Genomic DNA, 16241 nt, shown 5'->3' with positions numbered 1-16241 from the left:
GGGGGGGGGGGGAGGAAGGGAAGGTATTATCTGGGATCACACATTGTTGATCCATTCCCATGAACACCAAAACCTCACAAATCATTTTCAACTAATTGCCGTTTGCAGAAACTCTGGGAAGATTAAAGGTCAGCCTTTGGCACTAAGAGCTCTGTGATGGATTGGGTAACCAATGTGAGCTATGATTGGTTGATGGTTGCCTTTGGAAACCGTTGATCAATCATAGCTCACATTTTGTATCTAAACCATCCCAGTAATGGGAAAGATAAAGTCTGCATACGAGTCAAGGGTCCTATCCGGCCCGCCCAGAGCTTATCCCAGTTTCTGTAGCATGACGCGACTAGGAGTATTTCTACCCCCCATTGGGTGAGATGCTAGTCCATCACAAGGTCACCCCCAGCATTAAGGTGGCCGAACACAGTTTTCGCGCGCGCTTTTGCTGATGCAATTTAGCGCGCGCACAAGGATTGCAAAAAACAAACATGCCGTCAATAGAGCGATCATTTTGTTTACTCGACACCCGCACTATCTGTGCTATTTTTCTCTATAATTGAACGTAGTGTATTGATGGCTTTAGTCTTTTATTACAAAGATATGTTAGAAAAGGTAACGATGTAAAGAACCCAACAATTCTTAACTTTTTCTTTGTTACCGAAAGAACCCAAAGAACCCAGTTAAATGCAGCGCATGCGTAGTAAGTAAAAAAATTGCGTTTGAATGAAAAATTTCACTTTAGGAAAAACGCCTATTTCTCGAGAACCACTCATTAGATTTCACGAAATTTGGCACGAAAATACCTTAGGAAATAAGTAATTGGAGTATTGAAAATAATTGAACTTTAACAAAGGAAATTCTGGATATTCCAGTGAACCTTCAACAAGGGATAATTTAAGATCTCTCTGTTAAATTATTAGCAAAATGGTGTTAACTTGTGAGAATCGTTACAAGCTGGTTGCATGCAAATTATAAAGAAAATCTAATGACTAGATTCTCTACAAATAAGCAAAACTGATTGTAAAGGCCTGTTTATATTTATTCATGTTGCCATGGCAACGGCACATACGTCAGCTTAACCATCAAAAAACCAAAGTTTGTGTTGTTAGCTTGCTTGCCGCTATTTTTGGCGACCGAAGGATTAAGGGTTTTAGAGAAAAAGGTGAATGAAACACAAGTATCAAAAACTGTTTTTAGCCACCTTAAGTTCACTGGTACCCATTTATACACCTGGGTGGAGAGAGGCACTGTGAGGGTGAAGTGTCTTGCCCAAGAACACAACACAAGTCAGGGCTTGAACACGAACCCCCCAATCCAGGGACAAGTACACTACCCACAAGGCCACTGCGCCTCCCACGATCCCAGTAATGCAATGGCCGCTTTCTTAAAAACAAAATATATCTGATGAAACGGGCAAGGAATATTCGAAAATAGTGCAAATGATCGTGAAAGATGATCGTGGAAAAGCGATCGCGTGACACTCGGTAAGTTGTAAGATGACATGTTACCATGTATCAGACGTAAAAACAGTTTAAAGTCTCAGTCCCGACATTTTGTACACGGTGTGCAGTCTGCATTCTGCAGTCTGCATTTGTACTGACCGATTACAAAACCTTTTAACGCTTCGTAAACTACAGCCCTTAGATTCGGATATCGAGCCATGTTTCTGCTCGACAAGAAACCGACGGACAAAGTGTTTATCTAAGACATCTTCTAACGCCGCCATCTTAGTCTTTAAATATTCCCGCTTAAACAAAGACTGTCAGTTTCAATGCCATAAACCGAAAACGAAAAACCAAAACCGACTTGAAATCGTTTTCAAAATTCCATACGAAAACAATGCGTGTACCTTAGTGCCAAGCATTTTCCTACGACATGGGAAAACGAAATTCGAACTTCCAGTTTCGTTTTTCATTTACCCACACCATCGGAAAAGGGAATTCGAACTTTTATTTTCGTTTTTCGTTTTCCTACTACATTGAAAACGAAATTTGAACTTCGATTTTCGTTTTTCGTTTTCGTGTTGTACTATATAATCTCAAAACAGAAGCCTATCAAGCAGACGCTGACGCTCGTTTGGGCTTGTATATATTTTTTCCTACCTTACGATCCTCAAAATGGACATCATAGCTGACTGTACATGATGTCACTGGCTGTACATAAGGAGTTTTGATTTCAACAAATAGCATTAAAAAACTGTGCAGCTGTATTTGTAGAAAACTAATATTTACGAATTCGTCAGCCCGCTACAAACCGTATCGAGCGAGCTGACTGTTAATAAAAGCCTTCTTTTTAATATGGGACTACCACGATATCGATATCAGCAAGGAAATGAAATCACGGAATTAAATGGTTATTTAGTTCCCACTATAAAGTCAAAAAGTTTCAGTACAGAGGCTTGTCTTGATCGATTTAGAACATACAGTCGAACTTCCGATATGGCACCTGATACTTCGACATCGACCGGTTGGTGTAAAACGTAGACTGCGGACTGGAGACTGGGAATAAAATGCAGACTGAGGGTAAAATGCAGACTGCAAACTACAGACGTTTTAAGTATATATCGGCGGTGTTATTTCCATTGTCGAATTCTAACCGGAAACAGGGTTATTCAGGCTAATCGCAGTGAAAGTTTGCAATGCTCCGGTTAGCCTGAGTATCACTCATGTTAGCTTAAATAAATTTCTGGACCGGCGCGTTCTTTTGTTCATTAGGACACCACTGTTCCATCATTAAAATTATTAACAACGTTGGAAATTATGGTGATTAAAACAAAACAGGAAATGATTCAGCAAATTGATTGTGCTTCATAGAGTAGCCTACAAGCAGGCTCACCTTTGAGTTACACGCGCGAGCGGCGAAGTGCAAAGCGATTCGGTGGGAAGGAGTCTGGTGAAGAGGCGCCAAATAAGTGAGTCTGCCTTGATCTCTGTAATTTTTTCATTTCTGCTTCGCCTGAGCGAGGTGAGCCATTGAATACCACTGGTCGAAAAGCGGGAAAGGTGAGAAAACTGTCAATCTATTATGTTTGATGAGGAGCGATTAGATCCCCGTGGAGTCGGTTATTTACCGCACGTTCTCACGGTAAAAGGAGAATTGAGTGTTCATATTACCGATGTTTTAACAAATTTTCGGTCTATGTCGGGTCAAACTAAAGAAGGGGCAGGAAATATTTTATCTTATCTTAGACGTACTTGTGGTGTTGCCGAATGCGTATGGAAAGAGGTAAATATTACAAACGTATGTGATTGCAAGCGGGCAAGGAAACAACAGGAAGGCGTCTGCCCGTTTACCAGCAAAGACCAGATTGCCAAAGCAAGATCACTTGGAATTAAGTGTGTGTCCTTGCTAGACATAAACTTTGACAGTTTTTCTTCGACAAAGTTTTATCAACAATGGATATTGCGCCTGCATGTTGTTATGAAAAAGACATACAATTTTCCTGAGAAATCTGAGCTGCCAAAGTTAATACTTCTGATGAAATTAATTGACTTATTCTTTTCTGCGGTTTCCGGTGTGGAAATAAAAAAAATGCAGAGATCAGAGCAGTCTCACTTTCTCGTCTCGCGGCTTCGCCGCTCGATTTCGCGCTCGCGCCTACGCAGCGCGCGCATTTGCTCCAACTTGAGCCTGCTCGCAGGCTAGTCATAGAGCGGTTTTCAATTGAGTGTCATGAAACCAAAACAAAACTAATTACCAATTAGATTACACAGCCAATACTGATCGAACTGCATGTAAGAAAAACCAAAACCAAACTAATTACCAATTAGATTACAATTACTTAACCAATATCAAACTGTAGGAAAACCAAAAACCAAAACCGCTGCTTTCATAAAAGCGAAGCTGCCAATTTTTTTTATCGAAACTAGAGTACTTTTTGTCATGTCTCGATTTGTTCTTTGAACTATTTCGGTACAAATCCACGATATTTTACTGAAGGGATTATAAGGATAATTTCCGTATCGGCTTCCTTTAGCAGTAACTATATCTCACGCCGCACCTGTACTACCTTGAAAAGTTGTTATAACATATCGATTTGTTTACATCTAAGTGAGTGATAAATTGGCATGTTCTGAACTAATCGATATTGGTCGATGACATATCGATTCGTTTACAACTGAGTGAGAGACAAATTTGCCTATCATAACTCCTAACAATAGTCGTTTCCACTCTTCGCCTATCCACGACTAAAAATCGCAAACTACGCTGTTCAGATCACCTGGGCCCGGTTGTTCGAAAGCCGATTAACGCGCGCTAATCCATGATTAAAAATTAGCTAAGGAGTATATTCCCCTATCCCCAAACGTTGTTCAACGCTGATATTCTGCAAAATTTTAGATTAGAAGAAGTCAATCCGGAAAAAGTGAAAAAGTGAAAACTAAAACCAAAGTTTACGTTAATCCTGGATTACAGAACTGTTTTATTCACTAATATGCGTGAAGAGAGGTTCTCTTCATACAAAAATTCCAGGCGTATACACCTCTCTGTTTTTAGACACAGACTGGTTAAAAATGACTTTCCAGGCCCGAAAAGTTTCCGAGGCTTTCGAGAAACAGGCCCCAGGTCCGTTATATCGCAAATGTTTAAGATTTCCCTTGTGCGAAACCTTTCTTATGAAAATGACTCTGATTTGCATGAAAATGATTAGAACCTGTAGGCAGAATTCATTTTCATATGAATGGTTCATCGCACTTAGACTCGTTTTGACACAGAGGTAAAAGGGAACTCGGACCTTTTTTTTTTGGCTCTAATTGCAAAAATTCCCGGTGTGAACTGTCTTAATGGATGAAACGATGAATCGAGCTTACATTACTTGAGCACACTTGGATTGTTTGGGTTCACCTTTGTTTTGCACACTTACGGGGACATTCATATACTAGCACTTTGGGGACATTTTCGAGGCGCATGGATATTTTGAAGTAAAAACTAACGGTAAAAGCGCTCGACATTTCGACCGAACATCGGTCATTATCAAGCTTAAAAGTGAAGATAAAAAAAATTTGCATAGGTATAAATATAAAACAAAGAAGTATGAAAATGTAATGTATGTTTTTTAGTAATTGTAATGAACTGAGATCAAGTCTCAATGTAGTCAGACTCAATTCGTGCAAAAGTTTTTAATCATTTTTAATTATGTTATTCTTGCATGCGTTTTATTGTTCTTAACACCTTTTATTACATTTTCATACAGTACATACCTTTACTTCTTTCTTTATATTTAAACTTGTGCAAAAACGTTTTATCTTCACTTTTCAGCGCTTGGTAATGACCGAAGTTCGGTCGAAACGTCGCGCCCTTTTACCGTTAGTTTTTGCTTGCCAGGATATTTGGTGGAAAAATAAATACGATATAGAATATTTAGAACAGATATCTCGGGATTCTGGGGATATTTACGGGATGTGGGATACTCGGACCTCCCCCATCCCCTTCCCCCTCCCACTAGTGAGGCCTCATTTTCGTGTCTCCGGAAAGAAGCTGAAATTCACAATCTAGATATGATACGAGTCAGAGAAACTACCAGAAGACATCATCTTTCGTTTATTTTATTTCGAACATTGATATGAAAAATAAATTGTAAAAAGCTATAGTCTTTAACATTTTTCTATCATTTATCTGTCGAAAAATTATTTCTATTTCCAGACTGAACAAGGTATACGCAAACAAACTAACGAAAATATCATTATAATTATATTATCTGTATGTCTTTATAAACTGAGAAATATTCTGCTTCTCCAAAACATAAAACGCGTGAAGGCTAAAACACTGTACACGTGCAGTGCAACTGAATTTCAAACTTGACAATTTATCCCGATATATAAACTGTTGTCAGATTTCTTTTTTAAATGACAACTTATCAGCCATGTTTGACTCATTTCATTTTCAATATCTTGAAAGCTAAAAGTATACTAACTTTACTATATTATTTACATCTTTTAAATTACTCACGTACATATATTTATTTAATTTAAACGGCACAAATGCTCTCCTCAATAGATACATCCTATCTTATAGAAATGTTCAACATCTTAATTTTAATTTCAGTGGCATAACCACGTACAAATATTACTTTAAGTTTTAACGTCGTAATTCTTTGACGCAGAAAACGATTTCTTAGATTCCAAATACGGAGCCTGTCGAATAAGTTACATGTTAAAGGTGATTTCCAGTCCGTACTGCGCACTTTCGAGAGTTTGTTTTTGTTTTCTGTTTTGTCTCATGTAACACATTTCAAAATGTGAACATTTCGCAACCACTTACCTGAAGTAAATTCAAAGTTTCAAAACAACCGCCATTATGGGTTCGAAGCGGTCGAAGCTTTATGCTTCTTTTCTCGTATCACTTGATGAAACAACTTCGCTGTAAAAATCAATGAAGCTGTTGGAAAAGATTTTGAAAGGCCTCAAAGATAAGGTATGTGGTCCGTAACGAATGACATCGATTTGCATTCCATCGAGTGAGGACGTATAATGTTTATAAATATTAGGGTGCTGAGACCGCCCAGTACGGACTGGAAATCACCTTTAAGTACGTTAAATAATCAAATATTCGTAGATTTTTGAGCCCTCAACTTAAAATACTTCCAAAACAAAGCTCTTCTTTATGCTGTTATAAAAGGAGAAAGTCACTTCAAAAAGCGTACATTTTTACTAACGTCAATAAAAACCTTGCACTAAGTTAAGCCACTCACCGAAGTTTCAGCAAATTTTCCTTATGAAATTCGTCTCCAAAGAAGCTCAAAACTTCGACATCGCTGCAGCCATTTTCAACAGTACTCAGCAGCAGGCCGCGTATTCGTGACGTCATTCCGTCCAAGAGATTTTGTCCAAATGGCTTCCGGCAAGCCTTTTAGCCACCACTCTGGGTTATGGCTGCTCTTGAGCCACATATAATTTTGACCAAAACATGCTATAAACGCCGAAATGATAGCATTGAAGATAGTGAAGTGGATAATCGCATGGAAAAATTAAAAAATACATTTTGCTGACCTTGTGAAGGGTGCAAAGTCAGTTGCAGGTTTTTCTCCTTCCCGTCAATTTCGAGTCCGACGGAATGACGTCACATAAACACTGCCTGGCTGGCAAGACAGTTTCAAAATGGCGGCCTCCGAGGTCGCTTTCTTCGAGACAACGTTCTTCAGGAAAGCCGGCACTTGAGAGGCTGTTTACTAGCTCTAAGCGAAGACATTGAACCGAATAGTCAGCGCTATCCTCCACGCTAAGTCACCAGGGGTGCTTACCATTTACAAAAACCATCCGGTTGGAAATTTCAGGCATAAACATTAAACAATTAAATTGAACATTGCGGGAGAGGGAATCGCTATAAAATATATCCACATCAGCTAGAGAGACTTATAAGAGCAGAAAAATAGCATCAACCCAAATCACAGCCCATATTTTCTGAAGCTTCCCAAACGGAATGGCACGAACCGTTTGATTTTCCAACTGGAATTTCCGGTTTTCCCATGTAAATGGTAAGTACCCCAGGTAAGATCATTGAAAAACCTGATCACTGTCTTTTCTTCTAAAGCAGCTAAATGTCTGCTATAAATCGTCAGATCCAAAACTGAGTGTTCTGAGGGCGCCAATACTAGGGAAAATTTACGAATGATTTCGTCCCCCCCCCCCCCCCCACCAAACACACACACACACCCCTCACCCCTTAGAAGTTAACATTTTTGAAACTGACGATATTTAACCGTATTTAAGTTTGGTGGTCGTCGGTTCGCATTCCATTAATCAAATAAATAGAGGATATTACATGGTTACTGGGAGATGCAAAATTTCTCTTCGAGTGTCGAGTGTTGAAGAATCTTTCACGAGGCCGGAGCGCAGCGAACGAGTGAAATATTTTTCAATACGAGAAGAGAAATTAAGTATCTCCAAGTGGCCATGTAATGTTCTATTAATTATTTAAACACTAATGAAATACCAAACCGTTTCGCTTTTGCTGCGAAAGGCGCCATTGCGTAACCATAGCAATGGTCATCTTTTCACATGTGAAGATAACATGTTATTTTCACGTTTAAAGATATCATGTTTTCGCGCCAAAGCTCACCTGGTATTTCATTAGTTTTTATGTAATAAATAAACGTATCCACAGGCGATTGAACTTATCGGTGACAGTCATCCAATGACTCTGTTACTCGGCAGCATTAAGCTCATTTTATGGTGTCGGGGATTCCATCCACCAATACTGTTCAAAGATAAAAACGTCATCGTGAATTACTATAGCAAACAATTCAGGCGTTAGCTGACAAACATATACATCTCCACGCAGAACTCGATAAGTACGTCCTATTCTTTTTGAATAAAATGAAATAAAATAAGAATACTGAAAAACATTTCTCTTTTTTCAAGCTATGAAGTAAGAGTGGATGTTTGGTTGGGAGTGCAAGAAATACTCTAATTTTATAACATCACCCGGCTGGTTACGACCAGTTTAACATAATGCTCAGGGTCAATAGAGTGTAGGTTAATTCTGCTTGCAATAATTACAGCAACATGTTGAAGACAAAAACACTCGCTTATCTTGGCTTGAAACTATTACTTACAAAGGACTTCTTCGGCCTCAGGGCGGTCCTCTTCGTTCTCGTTTGGATCATCCTGATATCCGTTCTCATCGTTTCCGTTGTTGCCTTCGTCGTTGTGATCGTCATCGTCATCTTCGTGGTCGTGGACGTCACCGGTGTCATCATAGGCATTATGATAGACATTATTGTTATCACCATCCTCTCCCTCTTCTTCAATAATCTCAACCTCCCCCTCCTCCTCCTCCTTCTCTTCCTCCTCATCCTCAACATCTTCTTCCTCTTCCTCATCGTTATCGTCATCGTCATCGTCATCGTCATCGTCATCGTCATCGTCATCGTCATCGTCATCGTCATCGTCATCGTCATCGTCATCGTCATCGTCATCGTCATCGTCATCGCCATCGTAATCTTCACAATGACCATTGTCCAGTCTGTGGTCGTCATCGTCAACACCATTGTGCGCGGCATAGTTATTATCAACGTTATTCTCCATGGCTAATATGATTGACATGATTCTTTCTATAACATCAGGGTCCGTGGACATTATAATCAATATAATCATCTTCTAACCTCTCTATCCTCACAAAAGGTACCTTTCCACAGTACAGTGCTGAAAGGAAGATAAAACAAACATGAACTTCTTCATAACTTTAACACATATTTTTGCATGTGACATAATCAAGCCACAAGCTCATTGGCGTGAAATCTATCCTTGCCACGTTTCTATTTTACTTGATATTATTTGTTGAACTCGATAATTTAAATGATGCTTATTTTTCGAGCGGGTTGGGGTGTTATCTCAAAAAGTTTGGATTATAAAGGTGGGAGGTAGGATATAGGGGCTTGTTGCATTTGCTAAGGCAGCAAATTAAAGCGTGTGTGCCTCAGGCCCTGTCCACACTACACCGGAGAAATTTGAAAACGCAGCTTCATCTCTACGGTTAGGCCTACCGTCCACACTAATTTTCAGAGTGAAAACGCCGTTTTCCCATTTATCTGGCGTAGTGTGGACGAGGCCTCGATGCTGTGTGAAAACTACATTTAACAAATTGACGTCAGTTTTTTATGCGTCCGTCCTGTTCAAGTTGATCATGAGTTTCGTCATAACATTGTCAAAGTAGCTGTGGATCCACTCGGCTATCGCTGACGCATCGCATAAATTATAAATTCATGTGTCCGTCCGCTTATTGACAATAAAAATTAGCCAATGACCGCGCTAGAATTTCTGCAGTTATTGTAAATTTTTTTTATTTATCTGAACACAGAAACAAATCAGTCCAATCACTTTGGCATTTTGACAAGGGATTTTCTTTTTCTCCGCCATTTTGCCGAAGGGAGTTTTATTAATAAAATTTTTCCCTAGATTGTCCTCAGCCATTTCTTATTTTTTGTTTTGTTACTAGAGAAGGTCTGCGAGGGGATTATTTTTACTCTAGATAGGTTAAAGAAAACCAGCCCAGAATATCGCCAAAGGAAGTTGCATGACAGGTGTCAGGAAATTGCATTATTTTTTTAACAATTCAGTGCTATATAGAGAGAGCTAAGTTTGAAATAGTAGTCAGCTAGTAAAAGGGAAAGAAGACTCAAAGTAAAACGTGCAAGTCGCCAGCACGTGCATGAGACTCCACTGATCACGGTGCTTTGCTTCGTTAGAGAAGTCACAAAAGTAACTCCAGCATCATACACTAATTCACTGCATTCCGAGCTGAGGTCAGCTTGGCCTTCAGTATGACAAAAAGGTGGTTCAGAATTTGAAGGAGTAAATCATTCTTTGCAATACTATTGATTTATTTGTAGTAGCAGCCACTTGGATTGTTTTTTGTTTGTTTGTGTTTTCGCTGCCATCAAATTAACTTTCCAACCGCTTCTATAATTTTGCGAGAACTGACGAGTTTCAGTTTTTACGACAGGGTAACTGTGCCTCAGAAAATATCGGTATGCCATGTCAGATTATGTATAAAATATAGGCATCGAGACGGATTCTTGGCTTCATGCTAATGGTAATCGTTTTGCGCATAGTGAACTCCATGGGTAAAATGCGCGCAATGCATGTACATATCTTCTGTATGTTCAATATTGAATATGCTCTACAACTTCAAGATCAAACTAGCTAGCTCAGATAAGGTAGACTCTACTTCAACCGCTCTCTGAAGTGTGGGCGGGTTCTGTTGTCGAACAGCGTGTAGCAATCTACATGTAGCCTCTTAAGTCGCTATAAAGCGCTACGGTAGGTTCACCATGCATATTTGCAGAGCATTTATGTCAAATTGTCCGAAAATTGCGATGCAGGAAACTATTGATTTAATTAGCGTTGGGACAATTTCTTTCCCTGATCAAATTGCAGTGTAATTACACGTTTCCTGTGCTAGGCGACAGTCAAAAGCTGCTTTTGATATGCACGTTTTTTGATGAAAGTAACCCAGCGCCGCTATAGCTCTACTGACAAGGCATCAAGTACTTTAAATTAGAATTGGAAGACTTACCTCAAGTATTCGTTTTCCCCACAACGAGCTAAGGTGGTAATGAGGCCGACAATGGTTTTAAGAGTACGCTCTTGTTTTTCCTTAAAGTGACTTTCTCGATGATGTTGTGAGTAGTCATTTTCCGACGATGACGGGATGTTTTGATAGCCAATCTTTCTTATCGGGTTATATCTATTTCGGGAAATCTAGTCCATTGTTTACGTCAATGTGTAGAAATAAGATCATCGTTTCCACAACATTTACCGGATCATTGGCTTTCTACAAAGCATACAAGCTCAGAGGTCGGCTTATCGGTCCGCCTATTTGTTTAGACTTGGTCCCCTGCTTTGTTGAATGTTTCCGTCGCAATACTCCCTCGATGTTGAGTCGTCTTTCACAAAAGTTTCCGACAGTTTCAAGGTAACATATCCTAATTGTCTCTTTGTTTCGCAAGTGTTGATAATTTCGCTGGGAAGCTGGGGGTTATACCTCTTCAAGCGGTTTAACTTTTAGTGGTATTTATAAGCTGTAAACGCGCGATAACCTGTTGACACGTTGAATACTACATTGGATGGCGTAAACGATCTACGCAGACTACAAACGATTGACCTTGTAGCGCGTAATTATTCAAATTAAATAAAGTTCAACCGATCTTGTATTCTGACCAGCCGTGAGCTAGCCTCAGTCACCAACGATGTCCGGCCCTAGGCGAGTCCGAGATGGTATAAAGCTTGGTGTGATGAAAACTGATGTGTACTCAGACGATGGAAATACAGAAGCTTGTCTCTCCAAAGTTATTTTAAAGCGTTATTGATCTGGTTTAATGTAGTGATAACGATGTGCGTTCAATCACATAGCATTAGTCACCCAGTGACAATATTCTTATTTGTCCATTTGGCCTTTGTGTTAATTGCGGACTCTTTAACAAGCTGAAGGTCTGCCTTTCAAAAATTCCCCCATTCAAATTTTCGTTGTACTAAGACACATCAAAAGTCCGTCATCTTTGGTTCCTCAGGAAGTCAGAAAATAACTTGAATTGATGGAAAAGTTATCCAAATGTTGATACAATGCGACCAGGAATTGTAGGTGTAAACAGAGAATTTAATTTATTACAATTCAAGAGCTGATTTCGGCTTAACCTGAAAAATGCTTTAGGTCTGACTGGCGATGACCGTGAGAAACAGCTGTCTAAACAAAACTTCCATCAGAGAAATAAAAAAAAAAAGTGTTGGCACCTGACCTTCGGGTCCCCTTTTTCGCCATATGGTAAATGTAGATAAAGTCTGCAAACGAGCCAAGTGGCCAATCAGGCCGGACCTTATCTCGGCGTCTGTAGCATGAAGCGACTAGGAGTATTTATACTCCCCCTGGATGGGATGCTAGTCAATCGCAGAGTTACTCCCTGCATTAAGTTCGCCGGTACTCATTTATACACCTGGGTGGAGAGAGGCACTGTGAGACTTAAGAGTCTTGTCCAAGAGCACAGCACAATGTCCCCGACCAGGGCTCGAACCCGGACCGCTTGATCCAGAGACGAGCGTACTAACCATGTATGAGGCCACCGCGCCTCCCTAGAGTAAATTTGCTTAGCGTCAAAAGATACAGCGTGCGAGCATGGAGCTTTTACATTCAAATCCTGACCTTCTCACGAATCAATACATTTATCGCAGACATGTAAAGAATATTAATAAACGGCACTGAAATAATAAAAAAGTTTTTGGTTCTTCAGTTTGGTCGATATTAGCCTGTTTTTTTTTTTTTTTTTCCTCGAACAACATCCAATGGCGCAGAGTATTGATGGATGATTTATTAACTTCCCCTTGTTTCCTTTTAAAAAATGGATGAACCATATCTCATTCTCTCATTTAATGATTAAAATTACGCGAAGCTAATCGGCTAATCTTCCGCAAACGGACAAGCATATCAACCTTTGCTATAACAAGTTGGTACATTATTATTATTTTATAAAACTAGACAACCCCTACGATTCATGAACAGACCATAATCACGGTCGCCTGTAATGACATGTTTTTGAGGTGATGTACTCCACAAGCCATAACTGTAAAGGCCCCTTTGTGGATGCATTCATGATGTCTTTTTAAGAAACGATTAAGAAGTGGTTATATCAATGTGTGTTTGCTCTTCCACGCGCCCAATGAACTTTAAACCAACTTAAGTCCCCAGGCCAAAACACCGTCATTTGTAAATACATGAGCCGATCCACTTGTGTGATTCGAATGACTAAATCCGAACATTTCTATTATGACTTCTTCCTTTCCGTTCTACGCTCTCAGATTTGAAAAATCCGGTATTAAAAGAAGCCAATAATACCAAAAGGTACTAACGAAAATTTTGCATTTCTTAATGCTAACTGAATCATGAAATTGATCCCTATTAGTGCTGTTTCGAAATGGCTTCTCTGCGCACAAAATGCAAAGTTATGGTGTTAACTGATCAACTCCTTTCCAAGATCATCCATCAAAACAGAGGGAATTAAAAAAACCACTATGAATATAATAAGACAATTCGCTTCAGGTATATTTTTTCACAGCCCAGAAGGTGCAAAGAAAGCCGCATGACAGATGTCAGAGAAATGCATTTTAACGATGATTAAGTTCGAAATAGTTAGTTAATTAGGGAAAGATGACTCAAAGGAGAACGTGAAAGAAGACAAATGCCAAGATGCGCAGCTAGCAAAGGTGGATATTGTATGCGCGATTTTTCAAAAAGATTAGTTGTGGTGTAAACAAACTCAATTTAAAAGCAAACAGTTAATTCTTAGCTAAACTGATGATAAGCCACAAGTTAGTGTCAGGTGATTAACGCCTTTCCAAGTTCATCCATCAATCTTTTACCACTTGAGGGTGGTCCAAAATTAAACAACAAGCATCTTACGAAAACATGCTGTGAGCTTAATTAGACATTTGTCAGGGTTTCGATTCCTTCGCTTTGCGACGTCACCGTGGTGACTGAAATCAAGACATTCATCATGATCTGAATTATTTGCTTTATTTTTTGATCTATTTATAACCACACTGTTACGATCCAACTTGGAGCAAGATAATAACGAATACCATTACTATGCAGCATTAAAATCCTCTTGATAAAATAAAACCTCCCGAAAAATTTACTGTTTATTTAAGAATTTGTCTCAGTTAATTTGCCTTTCGCCTTCCGCTAACCGACTTGTTCTTCGCCACTCTAGCGTGTGACCGGCTAAGGTTAGCCCGCTGACAGGCTACTGATTATTGAATAACTCCAAATGTATAGCTATACATATGACAAATATTTGCGTAAACTTGAAGAAATCCCTTCGTAATGAACCATGACAATCTGGTGAGTTCGAAGTTTCCATAAACGATAAACTAGTCCGCGAATAATTTTACCCTGAAAAGATATTGTGAAGCGACTTAAACATGCGGAACGGTGGGGAAAACAATTGCCGCTGTACGTTGAACTTCTGCATTTAACTTTCGGAATACTCTGATGGCAACATTATATTATAAGCAGTGTTTGGCAAATTTAAAGCTATTTGAATTTTCAGTATTTTCCAAACAGTTCTAATTAACTGACACACTTCTTAACGTTCACAAAGGTTCACTAAAGAACTTGCTGTGTTTAGACAAATTTAAAAGGAATGACAACTTAACTAAGCACGCTCCAATTGCATTTTCCAAACTCACCTCAGATCAGAGTCGTATCGGAACAAACGCCGATGTATGTTAACTACAGACCAGTGACTTCCAAAGACGAATCACTACTGCAAAGGAAATAGGACAAGCTGTGTAAACCACTGCGGAGCAGTATCTGCCTCCGCTCAGTGTCAAGTCAATACTTTTATGTCTACTGTCCCACTGTAACGCCTATATTTAGTATATTTCTCTATTTCCTGCCCTGGGACATGACCTTGGCATTAAACTTCATGCTGTAGAGAATTCGCGCGGACTGAGTTAATTGTCAATTTGACATTTGCGGTTGCGTGAGCGCACTTATTAGTTTCTTTAAAAATTTCGAGCTTTTTTAATCCAATAAACTGTAAATGCCCTCCTTTTAGTTTTCTCAGGAATTTTTTGTATTCGTTTTTTCTAAATGTTCTTTCAAAACTTCGTAAAACGACGAGGAAACGTTGCTGATAGTGTGCAATGGTTAAGCTAATCAGATTACAGAAGTTGCATTAGTATATCAGTAGAATTCCACTTATTTAATATATGGCAGGTCTGTGAGGAGACTAGCAAGTATTTCTGGACTACGCACAAGTTACACAAACAGCTTAGCCAGATTATGCAAAGGAAGAAGCCGACGACACATGAATTGCATTTTAATAACAATGGTTATATTTGGGGTCACGACAGAAAGAGTAAACTTAGTAAAGAGAAGATGACTTTAAACAAAACGTGCTTTTAAACTAAATGAACGCAGTAATGACGCGATCTTTTGTTTTGGTTTCGCGAACACTTGTTTTGAAAACAGTGAATCTAATCTGCATTTTAGGCGTTTAATGTTTGCGTTGTTGATAGTTTTATCTCACCACGTCTTGGCACCCTGTGGTAATAAATTTATCATCAACATAATTATCACGTCGACAAAGTGAAATTCACAACGGCAGGTTAACCTTGCCATGAGACCGACATCTCTTGACACATAAAAGTGTCAAAACATGTACAACCTTAAGTAAATTGCGATGTCAGAAAATTTTGATCCAGTTTATAGTGAGAACAATTTGTTTTCCCAGTGGCAGACAACAACTTCTTCAAATTTGCAGTTTAATTCAACTCTTAAACTTATATTTCTTTCGTCTTTCCTTTCTTTCTTAGTTTTGTTTTGGGTCTCAAAGTTATTACGAGAATGATTTCAAGAGGACAAATAATCCTATTGACTTGCAAGACTTACCTCAAATATTGGTTTACCGTATTTTCAAGTATTGGTTTTCCGTATACCTCAAGCACTTTGTTTGCAGAACAAGTTAACAAAGAGCGACACTGGTTTTAGCAGGAGTAGAGTCTTGGCCGGCTTATCTGAAAAACGACAGACACTTATATATAGTTTTCTTTCTCTGATGACACCAGGATGTTTTGATAACCAATTTTATAACATAATGGGTTATCTGTATCGGAATACGATAATGCCGATTACGCAAAATGCGCACTAATTACATATGATGTGTTGCTTCGTACAATGCTTTCAATAAGAGGTCGAGATATTATTGTGGAGATTTGGTCAGATCGCTTTCGAAGGCTGCGCCCCGCGAACTCCCA

The 16241-nt window shown here is 39.1% G+C and overlaps 1 protein-coding gene across 1 annotated transcript in view; it reads right to left on the bottom strand.

Moving 5' to 3' along the window:
* Positions 1-16241, bottom strand: part of LOC145503211 (uncharacterized) — a 285864-nt gene that overhangs the window by 70740 nt on the left and 198883 nt on the right. The window lies entirely within an intron of this gene.

The sequence above is a fragment of the Orbicella franksi genome, chromosome 11, assembly GCF_964199315.1.
Source record: "Orbicella franksi chromosome 11, jaOrbFran1.1, whole genome shotgun sequence".
NCBI classification, from domain to species: Eukaryota; Metazoa; Cnidaria; class Anthozoa; order Scleractinia; family Merulinidae; genus Orbicella; species Orbicella franksi.
The sequence above is the reverse complement of the archived record's forward strand: the minus strand, read 5'-3'. Positions and strand labels throughout refer to the sequence as shown.